Genomic DNA, 8,583 nt, shown 5'->3' on the forward strand with positions numbered 1-8,583 from the left:
AGAAAAAAAAAAAAAAACACTATATATCAACTTCCTATGGAACTTATCTACCTAAAATACAATACTTCCAAACAAAATCCAGTGAGAAAAATAAAAACATTTATAGAAGAACAAACATTTTTATTTTTCTCACTGGATTTTAGAGGTTTGAAAGTGTTGTATTATATACATCCAGTCTAGAACAGGGTTTCTAAAAAAATCTACCTATTAATTAGAACAACAAAATCTCACAAGAAGAATTTTAAATGTTGGTATATTGAAAGTTACTATCTTGTCCATAAATATCACTTGGAAATGCTATATTCAAGAAATTATAAATATGCTCGCTTCTCCTCTATGCAGCAAAAGATGTTGTATTATATTAATTTATTCTCATGCCTTGGCAATTAGCTGATATTGAAAATATTATCCTTCATTCAAGTAATGAATTTTTTGAAATCATGAAATTTATATATTTTATCTATCCAATAGTCAATCTATTAAATTTTTATATTTTAAGTGTGCTATAATCGATATTACTGACCATTTTATTTATATCCATAATTATATTAATTAAGAGTATATACTTTATATCAGAAATAATTAAATTACAAAAAATAGCACTGAAAATTTAAGCTATGAATGTTTAAAATATTACACAAAACAGATTTCTTATCATGAGCATAAAACTGACAAAATTAATTTTATTTATATTTCATTATAAAAAGAAATTTGATATAATAAATTGCTTCATTAAACTGATAACAATAATAGTGTGGATTATATATTGTACTTATGTCATAATTTATAATTTTCTTTCTTTTTTTTTTGTAAACAGAAACTTTCAATATTTCATATTTCATTAAATATTTTTATTAAAAAGCAGAAATGACAGGAAATCCTTGTTAGTTCAAAATTCAAAGGACAAAATAATCACAACTTCGAATTATTCAGTTTCAAATTATCCAAAATTTACGTATATCTGTACACTATGCCAAATTCCGTGTAAATAATGTAATTTATTAGGCAAATGGAATATGGATACATACAATGAATGCTATTTTTATTAATTAATAAGTAACAATAATAATATAAATGTAAAGGTAAACAGTGGCCCAAAAAGTAGTAAGTTCCCTAAATTTAGTATCCTAGAGCCATACATATATCTCAATCTTCTACTCATAGCCCAATCTTGTAATCCTGAAAATCAACTGTATTTTACAAGATAACAGAAAAAGTGTAGTCCATGGGTCCATGATACCTGAAAACGTGTTACTGTAAAAGCAAAGTAATACAGACATGATCAGAATTGTTCTTGGTGTCTTGTTCTCTTACAGAATGGAGGCACTTTGATCTAAGCAAATGCATTACCATTGGCATTTCATAGTTCGGACAGAATTTTCACTTCAAATTTCAAGGTAGCCTTATTTCGAACTAACTGGATTCCTTAACATGTAGACCTCTTTATCTCTGGCTGGGACAAAAGTAAAGTTATGAACTAACAAGATTTCGAACTATCAAAGTTTGAATTAATGAGGATTTCCTGTATACGTTAACTGAGTTTTCAAACTATTCATGATTCCAACAAACTGTAAATGGCACTGTATAAATTTCAAATGGCAGATGCAAACAGGACAAATTTGCTTGCTTACATTGACATTAAATGATGTCTTACATGTTATTAATATAAATACAGTTGAGGTTGTTTGAAAAAAAAAAGTATAGTGAATGAAAATTATATTAAATAGAATTTGATTAAGATTATTAAGTTTGCAACTTCCATTATTTATTCCCACCTCATAAAATCAGTTTTATTATTCATAGAAAAAAAATTCAATAACAACTGAATGCAAATATACTTGCTGTTAATTCAGAAAATGTTAGCATATTTGTACATTATTATTGTTTGCTTGTAGGAAAATTGCATTTTAACATACTGTAAATGATAATTAGTAGTAAGATGTTCTAAATTCAAAATTTAGCACATAGGACACTCTTGTATAACACAGAAGTTCTGCAACATGGTTAAAGATTTATAGCAAAATCTCACATATCTGAGCTTTTGTGTGGGAAAAACTTTCCTGTTATATTAAGATATAATTTTTTGATATTTCCATTCTTTTGAGTAAATTGCCATTATTCACTTGCTAGATGTCTAAAAAATGATTGGGAATTTCCTATAATTTAGTTTGTTGGGCAGCTCTAATGTTAGATTAAATGGTACTGAACTTATGTTGTTTTAGACCAGTGTTTCTCAACAGGGCAATATCGCCTCCATGTGGGCGTTTTTCCATGTTGAGGGGTGATTAGTAACAATTTATATTTTGGGGGCAAAAAACAATTTTCTGGGCGATATAGTAAAACATTATATTACGAATATTTAGATATTTTATTTGTTATATCATACAATAATTAAACAAATAACATTATACTAGTCACTAGTCAATTCAATGCAGTACAAAGTTGGCATTAGCCAAAGCCCTCGGCATTGGAATTTTGAAGTGAAGGGGGCGATACTACGTAATGGTTTTATTGAAGGGGGCGACGATTCGTTATAGGTTGAGAAACACTGTTTTAGACCATTACATATTTGACAACACTGTGACTTTTTAAGATTTTATTATAATTACTTTCATTGTGCTGCAATTTTAAAAAATTGTAGACCTATAAAATCTCACTGTTGTCCATTCATCTATCTTTCCTTAATGTTGAGAATGGAGTTAGAGAGATGAAAGACAAGACCAGATATGGAAATCTTAGGGGCATGAGGACCCAATTAACTATAACTTATATGAACTTCCAATGCAAACTGAAAGTTATGTTAGTTCAATTCAAAAATTTTTCCCTGATAGGTGTTAGATAGATGACCAGCACAATGATATTGTTAAAAGAAGTATTATGTACAGGAGAAAGCCTCTACTAATTTGAGGTGGAGAGAATATATTTTAAAGTAAATATGATTAAAAATTACAGCCTTGCATTGCAACAATGACACAATAAATAACTGCTCATTTTTATCAAAGCTGAATATTATATTTTATAGCCATTTCTAGCCTAATAATATTCGGTTTTGGTTGGTGTATGCTCATTTTTATTTTAGGTTATTAATTTTTCAGAATATGTATTATTAGACTTTGTTCTTAAGAATTTTACTTTCTTTGTTATAAATTCCAATTTTAAATTATACTTAAAGAAAAGAATGAAAGATATAAATTTTGGATTGCCTTAATAAAAGAGAAAGACATCATATGTTACAAAAGCCTTAAATTTAAATTAAATTATATGGACCATAGAAAAATTAGAAATATTACTGTACAGAATCTTCTATTTATACAAATTTGACAGATATTTTTGGTTAAATTTTAGAAAGTAACCCCCTTTCTCTTACTTATATTTGGTCTTATATAACAGTTTTTCACTACACAAAATTTTATTAAAACTTAACTACCATGTTATACAAGAGTGCCAATTCTTTAGAATCTTGGATTTGAATCTTTGACTGAATTAAGTTGAAAGTGCTTAAAAAGTCTTTAGAATAATTTATTTCAAAATGATTATCACATTGAAATATTTAAATATTTCAGAGAAATATAAAGCATTGTAAAAGTCTTTAGAATAATATATTGACCATAAAGAAAAATATTTTTCTTTGTGGTCATTCTAAATTCTTAAAACACAAATGATTCAAATTTCTACCCTGTTTGTATTAATTAGAATTTTTGCCACAAGAGGGTGTTGACTTGACTGGAATTATTCATACCAACAAAAATATAAAATAAAATTTTAAAACTTGTATAAAATAATGCAATCAAATTTGGCATAAATATAAATTTTTAAGTATCTTATTTTCTAGAATAAATATACATGTATATAAATATTTGATAATATAAGCCCTAATAAAATCATAATAAATTATTACTTAAATTTTAATAGTTAAGATAAGAATTAATAAGACAGGAAAAACACACAAAAATATAGCAAACGTCCAAAAGATTAAGTTTACAATTAATTAAATTATAAAACAGAAGAATTATGAGTATTATAGGATACTAATTCTTTCTGATAAAAATTATGTAATACAGTAGTCTCGAAAACTCAGCTTAATGTGGACCGAAGGGTGGCTGAGTTTGTGAAAATGCCGGGTTATCGGGAATGGGGTTAAAAAAATAAGTATGAATGTTTCCTCAGAAAATACTGTACTATACTTGTATGTATTGTTTACTTGAGAATACAACAGAGAATAAACTGCCCAAATACCCTTAAACAAAGGAAAAGTATGTCCTTTATGAAGGCATAGAGCCTTTACTACATGAAAATGAAAATTAATGAATACACTGTGTACAGTAATTTACCTGATAAGACAGACCNGAATTAATTTTTTAATAATCTATCAACAGTTTCTATTTAACATGTTCTATCAATCAATTTTAATATTTAAATATCAACATATTTGATAATTAAAATTTTCCAAAAAATTCCTATATATATTTATACACTATATAAGACAATGAGATATTTAAAATGAGACCAAATTGTCTAAATCAAATGATCAAACATATATATCCAGAGGTGGTATTTGAAATATTTTATAACTGGTATGCTCAGCGGTGGGATGTTTTCAAAATTTTTTTTGTAAAATTGCATTATACACATTTATTTACTTATAATTATTAGCATATCATGCAGGAATTATATTGTTAAAAATTTACTCTTAACAATTTCCAAATCAAAGTTTGGTTTTGACAAGTTGTAATGGGGACTTTTTCTTTCACTTGGTTTATAACTTGCCAGATGATGTCCTTGTCTCAAGCAGGATTTAACATCAGAATTGTATGTAACTTTTTCATTAAACTAATTGTCATTTAATCACTTATTATCTCTATTAGTAGAGTATTTCTTTTAATATTAATAATGTTATTCATTTATCCTCATTCAGCTTTGGCACAATTAACAGCAATAGCATTCAAAATTCTTTTAGCTCTTGAATACTTCCAACTTCCTTAAAAACACTATTTAATTCTCTCCAATATTTATTTGACGTATGATGATAAAGTTTATAGAGAAAATGTTTAAAAAGGTTTACTTTCTTTTTTTAAAATTATTTTTACACTGTAGACATTAAGATGCCCCATTCATCAAGCCCATTGATTCAGCCTGACCTACAATTGGGTGGGTGTTCAGGTAGCGAAAGAATGCCTGATATATCCAGGACAGACTGCCTATGAAAAATTTCCTGGAATTTTTTTTGACCTGTCTGGATTTGTTCCCAGGTACCACTTTGGGTACCTGGGAACAAATCCAGACAGGTCAAAAAATTACCTTACTACCTTGGCCATAAATCAAGTTACATTCTGCATGAACAAAATCTTAACTTATGTTCTAGTTATTCTTGGTTAACTGACAAAAAATCTTACCCCAGTTAACTTTCTTTTCATAAATATTGTATAATTTTCAAAACATGTTATTACTTTATGTATAATTAAAGCATACTTCAGTGTTTATTTAATTCAATTAAGCCTGTTAGTTGAGACACTATATCTGCCTTTTATGGAAACTAATAGAATGTTTGTAAATAAATTTATGAATATGCTTCTGTTTTCTTTATTTATTTAACTAATGGTCATGGCCCCCACATGATAGTGACTGACCGGACTCCAGTCTGGGGGCCCGGTATGAAGATAGCCAGCTTGTATTTTTTGCCTTGCTTGGATTTTCTTGTGGAATATTAAGTTCAATTTAATTAGAGTATTTAATTCTTGACTTAGTTTAATTAATATTCTAAGCTACTATTATTAGCTTAATATAACAATCATAAAAGTATAAAAATTACTTTTCTGAGTCACGAGGAAAAACTTTTTATCAGAATTTTCCATTACAATTGTGGCAATTGACAGCCAAACAATATCTTCCATGATTTTTTGTCATTTTGATAATTTGCCGCCCCCCAATTGTCAAACGATCCTGGTCTGGGGACCATGCTAATGGTATTATGATAAAATTAAATAATGTCTTTAATGACTAGTATGGTTATACTGGCTAAATATCACTATTGAATATATCTCATTAGAATCATTATCCATCTGAATAATAATACAAAAGCAAACAACAGGAATATATTCAATCAACATTTTCAGAGAAATTTTATTATAAGATATAATTAAAAATAATGTTTTAAAATACAAAAAGAGTCAGTCACAAAGACTTTTTATCTATAATTTCACAGTCAACAGTTGTTTCTACTGTAAAAATGACAATATATTAAGATATGAATATATCTCAGTTTAATAAAGTATGTTATTACTGCAATACAACACACATTTATGAATTAGTTGTATAAAACTGTAAAATTATAAATTATAATGGCAAACTATTTCATATTCTATATATTGATTGTATTTGAAGGTCTAGTAATTTATCTCTGTAACCAACTAAAAGGTCTTGGAACTAACTGATCAACAACTAAAACATATAAGGCCTGTTCATGATAGTATCTTTCATAATCATATCTGACAAAATCTATTATTATAAACATATCAAAATTTGTAAATCAATGAGAAGTACATTTATATAGAGAATTATTAATACAAATCCACAACTTATGTAGATATGTTATCTCACAGTTATGTCATGCACATCTCTGGCCAAGATTTGCTTCCAGATATATTTTAAGTATAATTATTTTACTATATAGTTTAATTGCAGTTTAATCATATATCTTTATGCTGAATTCTACAATTTGATTAAGAATTAAAATAAACATATCTTGAAAAACTGACAGTTTAGTTTTACTACTAATTAATCCAATATTCAATTCATGTTTACACATTGATTTGTTATTTATGACAAATCCTTGTTATCTTCAACAAACAGTAAGTCATGAATTAATTTTTTAATAATCTATCAACAGTTTCTATTTAACATGTTCTATCAATCAATTTTAATATTTAAATATCAACATATTTGATAATTAAAATTTTCCAAAAAATTCCTATATATATTTATACACTATATAAGACAATGAGATATTTAAAATGAGACCAAATTGTCTAAATCAAATGATCAAACATATATATCCAGAGGTAGTATTTGAAATATTTTATAACTGGTATGCTCAGCGGTGGGATGTTTTCAAAATTTTTTTTGTAAAATTGCATTATACACATTTATTTACTTATAATTATTAGCATATCATGCAGGAATTATATTGTTAAAAATTTACTCTTAACAATTTCCAAATCAAAGTTTGGTTTTGACAAGTTGTAATGGGGACTTTTTCTTTCACTTGGTTTATAACTTGCCAGATGATGTCCTTGTCTCAAGCAGGATTTAACATCAGAATTGTATGTAACTTTTTCATTAAACTAATTGTCATTTAATCACTTATTATCTCTATTAGTAGAGTATTTCTTTTAATATTAATAATGTTATTCATTTATCCTCATTCAGCTTTGGCACAATTAACAGCAATAGCATTCAAAATTCTTTTAGCTCTTGAATACTTCCAACTTCCTTAAAAACACTATTTAATTCTCTCCAATATTTATTTGACGTATGATGATAAAGTTTATAGAGAAAATGTTTAAAAAGGTTTACTTTCTTTTTTTAAAATTATTTTTACACTGTAGACATTAAGATGCCCCATTCATCAAGCCCATTGATTCAGCCTGACCTACAATCGGGTGGGTGTTCAGGTAGCGAAAGAATGCCTGATATATCCAGGACAGACTGCCTATGAAAAATTTCCTGGAATTTTTTTTGACCTGTCTGGATTTGTTCCCAGGTACCACTTTGGGTACCTGGGAACAAATCCAGACAGGTCAAAAAATTACCTTACTACCTTGGCCATAAATCAAGTTACATTCTGCATGAACAAAATCTTAACTTATGTTCTAGTTATTCTTGGTTAACTGACAAAAAATCTTACCCCAGTTAACTTTCTTTTCATAAATATTGTATAATTTTCAAAACATGTTATTACTTTATGTATAATTAAAGCATACTTCAGTGTTTATTTAATTCAATTAAGCCTGTTAGTTGAGACACTATATCTGCCTTTTATGGAAACTAATAGAATGTTTGTAAATAAATTTATGAATATGCTTCTGTTTTCTTTATTTATTTAACTAATGGTCATGGCCCCCACATGATAGTGACTGACCGGACTCCAGTCTGGGGGCCCGGTATGAAGATAGCCAGCTTGTATTTTTTGCCTTGCTTGGATTTTCTTGTGGAATATTAAGTTCAATTTAATTAGAGTATTTAATTCTTGACTTAGTTTAATTAATATTCTAAGCTACTATTATTAGCTTAATATAACAATCATAAAAGTATAAAAATTACTTTTCTGAGTCACGAGGAAAAACTTTTTATCAGAATTTTCCATTACAATTGTGGCAATTGACAGCCAAACAATATCTTCCATGATTTTTTGTCATTTTGATAATTTGCCGCCCCCCAATTGTCAAACGATCCTGGTCTGGGGACCATGCTAATGGTATTATGATAAAATTAAATAATGTCTTTAATGACTAGTATGGTTATACTGGCTAAATATCACTATTGAATATATCTCATTAGAATCATTATCCATCTGAATAATAATAC

At 27.5% G+C, this 8,583-nt stretch overlaps 1 protein-coding gene across 1 annotated transcript in view; it reads right to left on the bottom strand.

Moving 5' to 3' along the window:
- The window catches only part of LOC111621834 (clumping factor A-like), a 76,168-nt gene that overhangs the window by 25,198 nt on the left and 42,387 nt on the right, over positions 1–8,583 (bottom strand). The window lies entirely within an intron of this gene.

Source organism: Centruroides sculpturatus, unplaced genomic scaffold, assembly GCF_000671375.1.
Source record: "Centruroides sculpturatus isolate CEXI.00-Female unplaced genomic scaffold, Cexi_2.0 scaffold169, whole genome shotgun sequence".
NCBI classification, from domain to species: domain Eukaryota; kingdom Metazoa; phylum Arthropoda; class Arachnida; order Scorpiones; family Buthidae; genus Centruroides; species Centruroides sculpturatus.